The sequence below is a fragment of the Sinocyclocheilus grahami genome, unplaced genomic scaffold, assembly GCF_001515645.1.
Source record: "Sinocyclocheilus grahami isolate Dianchi unplaced genomic scaffold, SAMN03320097.WGS_v1.1 scaffold163.1, whole genome shotgun sequence".
NCBI classification, from domain to species: domain Eukaryota; kingdom Metazoa; phylum Chordata; class Actinopteri; order Cypriniformes; family Cyprinidae; genus Sinocyclocheilus; species Sinocyclocheilus grahami.
The window spans coordinates 77755-92069 of record NW_015505342.1 but is presented as its reverse complement, the minus strand read 5'-3'; the positions used below and the strand labels follow the sequence as shown (position 1 = coordinate 92069).

Here is a 14315-nt window from a genome sequence, read left to right as displayed (position 1 = left end):
ATTTATTTATTAATATATTTTTATGATTCAAGTGCTACTGTCATTAACACAAAACAAACCAAACCAAGACATTCTTAAATTGTTCAAATAGTTTAACTTCTCATTAAAATTATTATGCTATTGAATAGTTTTAGTATATTGTAGTTGCCAAGGGTTTTGCTAAGTACTTGCTTAGTTTTGAGCGGTTTTGAACATGCTGCTATGCGGCAAGTTAAATAATGTTCTCCATATTAGGATTTTCGCCTGTTGTATCATAAAATCCAAGTCCGAATCTTAACAGCACAAGTCCTCAACAAGCCACATGATTTCACGCCGTAGGACGGATGGTGCAGAACAACTTACATGCATAAGTTTATTCAAATGCAATCGAATGTTGTGCTGCTTGTCCCTTTCAAACTGTGGCGAATGGGAAGACACACAAAGTGTTTAAGGCTAAGAAACTTCATCTCTTGACAGCAAAGTAATGAAACCAAAGACACTTCTGAGAGAAAAGCACTTTGTGAGGTTCAGGTTTCCATGACTGGGAGGTGGGAAGCCTTGTTATGTTTAGGGATGTCAGAAGTACCAGTTCTGTCCCTAGCATTGAAGAATAAATAAAAATAAAGTTTCATTTGACAATGAAAACAGCAAATTTCGCTGCATTTTACGTTTAGTTTATGGCAATAATGAAGCGTTTACGTACGTGAAGTCCCATCCTTGTCATCCTCAGAATCACCTTTCATGGTATCGCTTGGTGTCCAAGCCTGAGCGGAAAGTTCAGAAAGTCCCATTTCTCTTGGTCTCCCACCTCAGCTTTCAAATACTCCTTCTTTCCGTTCAAAGCGCTGCCCGTAACCGTTTCCTGTCCAATATCATTTGTAAGAATCTCAGCAAATAAAAGTACATTTTCCAAACAAATCTCTCCGAAGTTTACAGCAGATATTGTGTTGCCACTTAATTTAGTCCCAAGACATTATATATTGATTATTTTAAGAGTAATTTGGCAAGTCTGGAAACTAAGTTCACAGCCATTCGAAACTGTACATTTAAAGAAATCTATAAAAATGTTCACAAAATTACAGTGAAACTCTTTGAGTGCAACTAGGAATACTGAAGGTTATATTTTTTCCTTATCTGAAGGTTGATCTACCTTTCTGTTTAGCATGGCCCACATGACGTTGTCAAAGGTTCCTTTGGCGATGAGGTAGTGGATGTGTACGGTCGTGGTCTGCCCTATGCGATGCGCTCTGTGCTCTGCTTGCTTGATGTGTCCTGGGTTCCAGTAGAGTTCGGCAAAGACCACATGAGACGCGGCCGTAAATGTCAGACCCTGAGCACAAGCAGATACATCTGATACATACAGTATGACAGCAATATTTGCATATGACGTTACTGAGGTTGACATGTTTGGGTGTGTTACAAGTTTGTGAGAAAAATAAAGAACAGTAAGATGTTACGGGATTGAGGTGTTACAAGGTTTTGTGAAGGTATGGTGATTTAAATGTACCTTGTAACATCTCAATCAAATACCGTACGTTTACATGGTTGCATGAAATGTTTCGAACAGGTATTATAAAGAAAAACAGTGCTATGTAAATGTTACAAGACTGCATGACGCATAATTTATCCAGTGTTGAGGTGTTACAAGGTTGCGAGATGTTTAAATAATAAAATAGGTTTACAATAAGGATGCTCCGATCGATCGGCCGGAGAAAATGTATAAAAATGTAGTTAATATTTGCATCATTTATGATTTATTTTATCCACCCGCGACTCACCCGCAAATAATCAGAATGCATTTTTTATTACCCGACCCGCAGATTATCCACAGTGCCCGTGGATATAGGAAAAGCCAAATATGTTTGCTGCTTAAATCAGACGGACTTACTGAAAATGCAAATTCATTCTCTGCCAGCAGGAGGTGCGTTAAAGCTGGAGAAACAGAGGTTTCCCCAGTAACGGCTGTACACAAAGCAGCGCTGAGCTCACAAACACTGCTTTATCAGACATTACATGCAAGATGAAATGAAAATGACATCGAAAATTTTCTAAAGATAGTCTTCCTTCAGAAATACAGTGATATAAAAACACCCGCGCCTCGTTTTGATTTTTAAACATGCAGTACGTACTCATGTTTATTCAACGAAGCCTTTTGGAAAATCGGTCAGTTTTGATATTGTGGTGAGCGCCACAAATAAATAAATGTATGGGAAACACATCCCACAGCACAACCACCTGAGCCCAACTTCAGTCTACTCATCATCTTAACTTTAACTGTGTTTGTAGCCGGCGCCATAGCCAGACTGATAAACAAACACAGACCGGAAGTTAACTTCGGGCCAGGCGCGTGTGCCCGATGAAACCGTCTATATGAAGCTTGAAGCATCAGAATCGGCATCGGTATCGGCCGATCACCATGACAAGAAATCGGTACTCCGTATCGGCTGCAAAAATCCTGATCCGGAGCATCCCTAGTTTACAAAGTTGTGTAAAGTGTAACAAATAAAGAGTACAGTGTTTACGAGTGTTTCGAGGTTGTGACATACTGTATAGAAGAATGTTATACCAGTATGACATTAATATTTCATTTAATCGAAAAATGTAAAGTTACTGAGATTGACACGCTTGAGAGGGTTACAAGGTTGTGTGAGGAATAAAGAAGAACGGTATGATGCTTCAAGATTAAGGCATTACAAGGTTGTTTAAATCATTAAGGTTGTATGATTATGTTTGAGATGTTACAAGGTGTGTTTACAAGGTTGAGGTTTTACAAGGTTTTGTGAAATGTTATGAACAGTGTTGGGCAAGTTACTTCCAAAATGTTATACATTATATATTACTCGTTACTGTCTTTTGAAAGTAATTAGTTACATTACAATATTACTGTCTCTGAATTGTAATGCGTTACACTACTTTTGAGTTACTTTTGAGTTACTTTCACCAAAATATCCACAGAAGTATTATAAAATGCCAAAATGTAGTTTATTGCTGCTCATTCTACACCCAGTGGAGGGTAATGTGGTAGGTCTCTATAGCATACAATTATAAAATCATATTTAGATGCCGGTATGTGTAGGTCTACATTAATGTTACGCTGTAGTTTAGGTTAAACACAGATAAGCAGAAACCACATTATTACATACATAAATAACACCGGTAAATAAAGTGAAATGTTATAATGTACAAACAATAAACACAATACCTAGCCTATAGGCAAATCTGAACGGTTTCAGAAGAAAAAAAGAATGAAAAATATAAGTTGCTAAACAAGCCAAAACGAATTAGGCTAATCAGTGGCGGCTCTAGGGCGGGGCTTGACGGGGCCCATCAGAAACTTGCTTAGCCCCGGCACAGCCCCCCCAAGGATTTCCTAATGATGTTCCCTTATTTTTGGTGTCACTTTCATTAACATTAAAAAAATAAACATAAAAAAATGCCTAATATGTGGCCTATAAACGATTGATATTATGGGGGCGGGGTCAAGCAACACAAGCAAGCAACACAAGCAAACAACAGCAAACTGTGTGCAAGCGTTATGCCGTGAACGTCAGTCAATTCACTATAGAGAAAGTTTTTGAAAATCTGTGCACGAAATAAAGCTGCTCTTAATTTTCATCGATGACTGCAGTGTTAATAATTTTAATTATAGTATAAATTAATAGAATAAATTATTATTATTTTTTTTTTTAATTCTCAATGAGGAGTAGCCTAAGCTAATAGCCTAAATTGTAATTACCCTCACAGCAACGGCATAGTCATATAGACTATGATTTAACAAAATACAGATTTTGTTATTTTTAGTTAAACTTAATTTTTGTTGCTTGTCTGCGCTCGTCCGCCGCCTTCTTTCTCTTCTCTGACCCCGCAGCTCTCTCTGATAGCTTAGTGTTAGTGGCACCAGTCCAGTGTTTCCAGGTTTTACTCGTGCTGTTTCTCCATGTTGAGAGTTTGGTGTCGCACAGATTGCTAAGCATTCTTATCCTTTTCTCCAATGAACTGAAAATAACAGGAGTGTGTCCATCTCACAAATCATCTCAGTCAACTCAAGCATCTAATTCCAGCAACAGAAGATAGACAAACTATTTTACCCGCGGATTTTTTTCTCTGGTGCTGTTTTGCGGTGTTAGTAATATGTTGTAACTTGCGTTACTGAGATTGTGTTGTTTTTGAAAATCTGTGCACGAAATAAAGCTGCTCTTAATTTTCATCGATGACTGCAGTGTTAATAATTTTAATTATAGGCCTATAATTCAATTGTATAAATTAATAGAATAAATTATTATTTTTTTTTTTTTTAATTCTCAATGAGGAGTAGCCTAAGCTAATAGCCTAAATTGTAATTACCCTCACAGCAACGGCATAGTCATATAGACTATGATTTAACAAAATACAGATTTTGTTATTTTTAGTTAAACTTAATTTTTGTTGCTTGTCTGCGCTCGTCCGCCGCCTTCTTTCTCTTCTCTGACCCCGCAGCTCTCTCTGATAGCTTAGTGTTAGTGGCACCAGTCCAGTGTTTCCAGGTTTTACTCGTGCTGTTTCTCCATGTTGAGAGTTTGGTGTCGCACAGATTGCTAAGCATTCTTATCCTTTTCTCCAATGAACTGAAAATAACAGGAGTGTGTCCATCTCACAAATCATCTCAGTCAACTCAAGCATCTAATTCCAGCAACAGAAGATAGACAAACTATTTTACCCGCGGATTTTTTTCTCTGGTGCTGTTTTGCGGTGTTAGTAATATGTTGTAACTTGCGTTACTGAGATTGTAACGAGTAATAATATTACCCAAATGTTATTAGTAATGCGTTATATTACTGCGTTACAGCAAAACGTAATATACTACTGTAATATTATTACTTTTGTAATGCGTTACTCCCAGCACTGGTTATGAACAACAGTATGAGAAGTATAAACTGACATTTCAGTGTTTATGAAGTTACAGTATAATGAGGCTATGTACAGAACAAAGAACAGTACATTTATGACATTGGGTGTTACGAGGTTGTGTGGCATAAAAAAAGGAACATTTACAGTGTTTAAGACGTTAAGGTGTTAGAAGTTTGCTTTAAGTATAAAGAAGAACAGCATGCGTTATAGTGTTTAGGAGCACTACAATTACAATTACAGAGTTTGTGTGATGCACAAAAGCGAAGATTACAATGTTTACATTAAGATGTTACCCATTTCTGTTAACTATAATGAAGAATAGTACAATTTGTACAGTGCTGAATGTTACTAGACTGTGACATATAGGTTGAGGTGTTACAAGGTTTGCGTGAATTGTAAATAATGAAATACTAGGTTTACAAAGCTTTGTAAAGTGTAAAGAATAACAGTGCAATATATACAGGGTTGGATGTTCGATATAGAGGAATGTTACAATGTTTTTGAGGTGGAGATTTTACAAGATTATGTGAAGCATTTCAAATGTACTTACAATTATTACAGGGTTGAGTGTTACGAGGTTGTGTGACCTACTGTATAGAAGAATGTTACAGTGTTTACGAGGTGGAAATGTTACAAGGTTGTGTAAAGCATTTCCAACGAGGTTGAGCGTTACAAGGTAGCGCTCGTACTACATTGAAAAATGTTTCAGTGTTAGCGAGTTGGACATTTTACAAGGTTGTGTGATACATTTCCAATTAACTTACAATGCATACAAGGTTTGGTGTTACGAGGTTGTGAGACGTACTGTATAGAGGAATGTTAAATTGCTTATGAGGTTGTGTGACATATTATATAGAGGAATGCTTATGAGGAGATGTTACAAGGTTGTCTGAAGCATTTCCAACATACAGTGATTGTGAAGTTGAGTGTTACGAGGTTGTGACGTACTGTATAGAAGAATGTTACAATGTTTATGACGTGGAGATGTTACAAGGCTGTGTAAAGCATACTTTTTAATGATTACAATGCTGGGGAGTTACAAGCTTGTGAAGTAGCCTATAAAGAAGAACAGTGAGGTTGTTACAAGAAACGTGGGTGTTAAAAGGAACTGGTGTGTTACAAGTTTGTGTGAAGATTTACAAACAGCAGCACAGTGCTCATAAGGTTGAGGTGTTACAATATTGTTTATAAGGTTGAGTACTCATTACCTGTCCAGCTGCCTGTATACTAAGTATGGCCACACGCGTGTCAGGATCATTTTGAAAACGATGCACCAGTTGGATCCTTTCTGCAGATGGAACACTGCCATCAATGCGGATATAACTTGCCTGGAAAAGAATGCGGAAAAGAGTCCAAAGTAAATTCTGTTTTTTAACATTTTCATTCTTTTATTTGTGTAAAAGCTTTTTAATGAAGGCAAAAATTGCACCTTTAAATCAAAATCCCTTCCAACTAAAAGCATTGAGAGAAGTAACAAAACTCTTTATAACCAACAATTGAGGTAATAAAGGCTGAGTTTTGCAGATCTGTGTTTGTTCAGAGAGCATTAATGCGCTCAAGTCGAAACTTACTGCAAATGTGACACATTTCAGAGCAAGTCGTTGGCAACTTTTTAGTGCGTTTCAAATAAGTTTTGGGCATTATCATCTTTCTACCATCATTTGACAGCTGTAAAACACAGGTGAAGCGGTGTACAACAGCTTTCTCTCTCGCCGCCACGCAGAACTTCAGAACTTTTCGCACCCGTGTTAATTTTAGCTTCCAGCCTAACTTTTCTTCCCATCTCTCACTCCGGGTGCGAGGAGCGTGACAGGTGTGAGAAAGTCGCAGTGCATGTGCCACCCCGTTTGCATGCGATCACACCTGCTGGTGCGAGGCCCCCTCTTCCCCCATAAGATTCATAAGCACCAATTAATGGCAGGACAGATAAAAAAAAGGAAAAGCCGAAGAAAATCTTCACAGTATCTGGGATCAAACGTCTGGCCAGTGAGCAGCAAAACAAGAAACGCGAAAAGAGAGGGGGCTGGGGGCCAAAAAGATGAGGAAATTGACAAAACAAGCTCTCATTAAAACAGTGAGACATCTGTGAAGACACAGTGTCTGCAACCAGCCGCGCTCTTTAGGGTGCAAAGTGTTTTTAGCATGCCGCTGTGTGAACAGGGACAAGAAGAAAGGATCGTGGTAAAAGATGAATCAACAGCTCTGATGAAATGTCTGTAAGACAACAAAAATGGATTTGTCAAGTGATGCAATGCAAGTTTTGGGCCGATACCATTCAGAAGTGCACCAAAGTCGGAGTCACATCAAAGTTTATGATGATTTTTTTAGACCTGGATCATTGAGTCAGTCAGCTGAATTTGAACACCTGATCAGTATGATTTGTAAAAGTCTGGTTTTGTGAAATGGACCAACTGATTTAATCTAAAGATCTAAACCAAATAAATACTTACTAATTTAAATAAATCATAGTTTTATTTTTGGTTTCCATAATCTTAGAAATGTAATTATTTTCCAGGCCTGGAAATCATCCTTTCCATGTTCGTTCTTTCTTTCTTTCTAAATTTTTTTTAAGCGGAAGGAAAACTTACAGAGACGTTTGATCCACATCACAAAACCACTCAAAATTATTAGCTTATACAGGGTTTCTGCAGGATTTTTAAGCTTAAATATATCAGACTTTTTAAGACCTTTTTTAAGACCTGCACAAATAAAATTAATACCATATGAGCGGGATAGGGCAATGTCTATAGTACCATATTAAACTGTAAAAAACAATTATTATAAATAAATTATTATATCAATTAAAGGGGTCATATGACATTGCTAAAAAGAACATTATTTTGTGTATTTGGTGTAATGAAATGTGTTTATGCGGTTTAAGGTTCAAAAAACACATTATTTTCCACATACTGTACATTATTGTTTCTCCTCTATGCCCCGCCTTTCTGAAACGCGTCGATTTTTACAAAGCTCATCGTTCTAAAAAAGCGAGGTGTGCTGTGATTGGCCAGCTATCCAGTGCATTGTGATTGGCCGAATATCTCAAGCGTGTGACGGAAATGTTACGCCCCTTAACATACTGTGATCATGCCGTCTCCCAGCAGGACGAGACTCAGTCCAGCTGCTCTGCTCGTGCACATCCCATCATCGGTTCTCTTTTAGCAGTTCAGTCAATGTACTGTTAGGAGTAACTGAATAACTCGGGATATTATTTCGCGTCAGAGGGAGTGTCAGGCATGTTTATAAACCCAATAACTTAAGTAATTTGTGGATTCAGTTCAATTATTATCAATTAATTATTATATCAATTAAATAACATAAATTAGAGGTGTGCGATATTAACAAAAAATGATATCTCGATCATTTTCTGGTATTTTATCGATAACGATAATTAGACTATATTTTGCTGAGTGTGTTATTGTGCTGATATCTTAAGGACTACTGTGGACAGCTGACTCCTGAATTTTTTTATATTCTTCATATTTGGTATGGTCAATTCACAGCAGTGATAGAAATTAATAATTTCCAACAAGTTTTATGGGCATTTTTACCTTTAAGCCATTTTTTCTAAAAGTATTTACCATCTTTTGAGTCAAATTCTCAAATGAAAGACTAAGCAAATGAAATCAGTATCAACAAAATGTATCTTAAATCTTTAGCTGCATTAGAAGTGGCATTTAGATGCATTTACACACTGTTTAATGCAGCTCTGAGGGACATGGAATACTTTAACCTGCAGTTACAAATGCATAAATAATGTTTTGATATTTTAAACATAAAACATTGAAAACTGATGTTTGAAATTTATTTAAAAAATGAAAAGGTACCTTAAATGTGAAATTAAAACCACCAGTAGGTGGCAGCAAGTCACTGTTAGTGAGTGAGTCATTGCGATTGAACCGAATCATTTAAACTGTTGATTCATTCAGGAACAAAACAGCGTCCTGTTGCTCAGAGACACAAAACAGTGCTGTGACTATGGTTGGAATTATTTTTGTTGGTGAAATGGAGCAAAAACAGGTTAATATGATGTCTAAAACGTAAGTCTCTAAATATTAACTTCTTGTTTATTGAACTGTTGTATAAAATATCACATTTGTAATCATGCTGACTTTTGGAGAAAAAAAACGTCACTCTTTGTGTGATATATCCCGTTTGGAACGCACCGTGATTCATGCAGTGAAAGAACGCACTCTAAATGCGCACGCGCACTAGTCTAAACTACTAAGACTTCTTCACGTAATGTGTGCGTGCACTCTGTAGGTGTGTTTAATATCAAATCGCACATCGTTAAAACAATTACAATATTATCGCAAACCATACAAAAAAGAAAAGAAAAAGAAAAATGACTGAATCTCTTGATCCAGTTCACAAAATCAGTCTGACTGATTCAATAAGTCATACTGATTAGGTTCTCCAATTCAACTCATTGACTCAAAGATCCAACTCAAAAGAAACTTTGAATTCACAAATTGGACATTGTTACTTCATGAGCTCTAGTGAAAGCATCTATGATGGATTTTAAGATGACTTTAAAGATTTCAAATAAAGTGCACGAGTCATATGTACTATTTTTGATACTTTTATGAATCATTTTAAATCTTTCCAACAGCAAAATATTTCAAATGCCTCCAATTGTGAATCATTGCGATAAAGTCATTAGCTTTGGTACAACAGGGGTGAGTAAATGATGACAAAATTGACGTTTTTGCATGAAAATTGTTTTTAATATAATTTTTAAACTTGTGGTTCATAGACTTGATTGACAGCAAGACTCTGACCTATTCTTTTGCCGTAAGAATGAACCAGTGCCCTACTGAGGGAATGTGTTAAAGCAAAGAATGAACTCTCTACCCAGGGAATCAACACGCTCTCCTTCACCTCCTTTAGTGCTGTCAAGCCCTTTCATTCGGTTTTTTCCCTTTCACACAAACACTTTTTTGGCCTTATCTCTCATTCAGCTCACACACACAAACATACACCTCTCTTTCTCTCTCTGAATGGGTCAGTGTGTGTGTGTTGGGACAGCAGTGTGACAGGCTTTGCTGCTGGCTGATTTAATGAACAGTGTTGAGATGCTGACATACTTTTGCTTTCACTAGAGTCTCAGTGCACACACACACACACACACACACCTTGACCTCGATGACTGCCTCTGTACCTGCCTGCAGCATGCTGAGATGATGAGCAAAGACCAGAAACTTCAGCTGTTCGGTCTCCAACATCAGCTTCATATAGTCCTTCACCGCTCCAGCCTGAGAGAGATGGAAAGAAAATTTCATATCGTGATCCAGCCAGGAAATGCAGTTTAGGAATTCTAACGTTCTAACATTTAAAAAATTCGAACGTTTTAACAGTTCTAACATTCTAATGGTACCAAATGAATTAAAAAGCGGAGAGTTTCGGATCGAACCTCTGAAAATTAGAAAAATTAAATTGGTTCTTAATGAATGATACATTTGATACAAATGGTCACAAACAACAATGTAGTATATACTTTTTCCCCCCTTTTTTTATGTATCTATATCTCAATTTGGTCTTAGTAATTTATTATTATTATTATTATTTTTAATAGAAGATTTTTTTTTAATTGTTTGTCAAAGAAGTTTTATGCTCACCAAGGCTGTATTTATTTAATAAAAAATACACATTTTAAAATATCATTTATTCCTGCGACGCAAAGCTGAACTTTCAGCATCATTACTCCAGTCTTCAGTGTCACATGATCCTTCAGAAATCATTCTAATATGCCGATTTGCTGCTCAAGAAACATTTCTTATTTTTATTAATGTTGAGAACAATTGTGCTGCTTCATATATTTGTGGAAACTGTGATACAATTTATTCATCGATAGATAAAAAGTTCAAAGCCTTTATTTGAAATAGAAATTATTTGTAATATTATAAATGCATTTACTTTTAATCCAATGTGTCCTTGCAGAATAAAACATAAATACATAAAACATAAATAAATAACTGATCCCAAACTCTATATTTTATTTATATTATTATTACGTTCTTTATTTATTTTAAGAAAATAATCTTTTGGCCAGTAAGTAACCTTCCTAGCAGTTTCTTCTGTAAAAATCTAGTCTATAGATGTACTTATTTATAAAACACTGGCGTCTTTTACTATAGTGCTGTTGCTGGGTTTCATAACCACAATATGCCACGACTACACCTGCGATTTTACTACATTTAAAGGTGTTGTTTTGCCACTTTAATCCCAAATCTCCTTTTATCCTGTGAGACCAGCTTTTCCTTCTCCAAAAAAAAAAAAAAACTCCTCAAAATCCCTAAACCGTGAGATGAACTCGTCAGCTAATGCCCGTTACGGTTAGAGTAGTTGTTAAATGAACAGTGTACGGAGTCATTTGCCAGAAGCCAGTCCTCTTTTCTTGAGTTTCAAAGCTGCACTTGGGTTTCTAATTACTGAAGAGTTTTGCCTTTTTAATATTGCCTAATTGGCACCCTGTGAAGGAGCGCAAAGGCTTTTTTTTGTACAACCTCGAGTGTACGTGTGTGAGCGGTGGCTCCGGTTCACTCATTTTCGCTTGGCAAAAACAGCGATTTCAAAAAGTGACACCATTCCTGACACCGCACATTTCTGCCCTGAGAGAGAGAGAGAGAGAGAGAGAGGATATCGTCTCAATGGCAAACAATAAATGAAAGAGAGGAGAGGACAGGAGCAGCGGGGACCAGAACACACAGGTTTGACAAATTAAAAAAACACACACACACTGCTTTCACACACGGGCTGGTTTGAAACACAAACACACTGGAAAGCTTCATTCAAGACACGCTGTGCTCAGGAAGATGATATAAAGTGGTTGTAGCTTAAATCGTTTGAGAAGAAAGAACGTCCAAAACTGGAATGAAGTGTCTTGCTTTTTTTTTAATGACAAACCTGTGCAAAGTCACTTTATTCTCCAAACTGTGACGTTAAAGTTCATGTGAGTGATGCGAAAATCTGCGAAAGTTACGGCGGGTCTCGTCTGGAGCTCATAAAAACACCTTGTTAAGTCCGAGATCTGCAGGAAAAGATGTCGGGCGATCAAAAAGGTCAGCATTAAGGTCGGCGTGACGCTGGTCCGGCCCTCCCGGAGCTCGTTCCCATGGCAATGCCGCAGTGTTTGATGTGGAGAACAGAAGGGCCGGTTGCCATGGTGGTCGTTAGCTGCGGTTTCACGCTGTCCCTCATCGTTAGAGGAGGGAAACTCGCTGCAGATGGCCGTTATTCTGATGGCATTCAGAGAAAGAGCTGCAGTTGAAATGAGGGCTGGCTTACTTTTCTTTTACTCAGATGCTATAAATAACGGATCAGAGGTGGCTGCAGTTCAGTAATGTTTTGAATTACAGAAAGGGTTGAGGAGGAGAGGCGTGATCTTACGTTTGAAGTGTTTAGGATTATGATTTTTGCCTGATTGTAGAAAAAAAAAAAAGAGAGAGACCCGAATTTTCACCCTAGCAACATGTTAAAAACCACCCCAGAATACCTTAGCAACATCCTGGCAATGATGGCAATTACTTGAGATGATATAAAAGTAGTAGTTTTCAATGAACAACATAACCAAGTTTCAAATAAAAATAAATAAATATTCAATTATACATAATAAAATTATTAAAATTGTGTGTGTATATACGTATATATATATATATATGTATAAATTAAGCAAATTCACATAACACATTTGGACATTTTAATTTTTTACATTTTTTATTTATTAGATTATTTAAATTTTAATGTTTCTTTTTATTTAAACAATAATACAGTATTGTTTCTGTTATTATATAACTGAAAAAAGCAGACACTGAAGGTTGAAAAATTACAACCATGATGCATACTTTGAAATAAAAATAAGACAATTCTTTTTTCCCATTATGGCAATGTGAAATGGGGAGAAATGTGCTTGCTTAATAATAATGTTTTGATGAAAAAAAAATCTTTCTGTCTGGTTCTAAACCAGTGTTATTCTAGTATCATATAGAGATTATCTTTATATGATTTGAATCAGTTTTTATTTTTGATTTCTATTTGGGTGTTTTTTGTATGTTTTTGTCATTTAGCAGTTTTTCCTTAAATATGTCTATATTGTTTTTATTTTTTGTTTTAGTTTTGTATACAGTAAGTTAAACATCTTTATTTCAGGTAGTTGCCAAGGCAAGATTTCTCATTTTAATTTAAAGTGTTTTATATTTATTTCAGTTGAGGTTAATTTCAAGTAACTTTATTATTATTATTTTTTAAGTTTCAAACTATAATAACGTGTACTAAACACAGGCTAAATTATCTATATGTAAAAAAAAAAAAATTTTAGTTAAACTTTCTAAGATATGTTCATGACCGGTTTCATGAGATTAAAAAAAAAATAAAGAAGCTAACTGATATGGTCGATTTATCCCCTTTTTCTAAATTTGCTTCGCTCTTAAACCAGTACATTGAAAAGAGTATTTTGAGACCCAAAGGAACACAAAACTCATAAACAACCCTGTAAAAAGAAAAGGAAATGCACAGAAATTCCTACAGCATCGAGATCTACAGCCATTTTAGACTATTAAGGCGACGTGAAATGAGAAATAAACATCTTGAGGATTTTGCACACACGTTTTACCTTGGCAACGGCGGTCTGCTTACACATGTGTGTGATGAGACTCATCACCTCCACAAAACTGATTCTCACTCTCAGAGCTCATCAGTTTCTCCCACCGCTCAAAACTAGCACTCGCTTCCTGTGAGAAAGAGAGAGAAAGTGAATCCATAAAGGGCAGCACAATTAATGATATCGTAAACTGTCCTACTTTCCCTGTGTTTGGCAAAAAGCAGCAAGAAAAACAGAAAATAAAGAAAGATGAAGTGTGAACGAGAGAAAGTGAGGGGTAGAGGGAGCGAGAGGAAGGAGACACAATTCCCTGAAGTTGCAGAACGACAACTTGGGTCATGTGACCTGCCCAATTATAGCGCTACAGTGACAGCAGCAGTGGAAGATGGAAACACACCGTGCTGGCGCTATAAATCTCCTGCGTGCACACACACACACCGAGTCCTGCTCTGCCCCTAAAACAAATGCAGATCCTCACCATCTCCCTTCATAGAACACTCCTGCACTACCCGAGAGGTGCTGCCAGGGTTTGGACATCAGACTGACAGGAAGTCAAGCAGTGAATGAAGGAAACGGAGCATGTGAAAGAGAGACAACCATTATTCAGCCCAGAGCTCTTTATATGCTTCACAATGTATAACATTACAGATAATGAGGTGACAAATGTAAAGAGACAGACAGAAAGATAGATAGATAGATAGATAGTCAGACATCGATAGACAGATGGATATGCAGAAAGACTATAGATATTACAGATAGATAGATAGACAGATACTATTGATATATATATATATATATATATATATATATATATATATATATATATATATATATATATATATATATATTA

At 36.5% G+C, this 14315-nt stretch overlaps 1 pseudogene; it reads right to left on the bottom strand.

Moving 5' to 3' along the window:
• The window catches only part of LOC107593076 (DNA annealing helicase and endonuclease ZRANB3-like), a 76939-nt pseudogene that overhangs the window by 28712 nt on the left and 33912 nt on the right, over positions 1–14315 (bottom strand).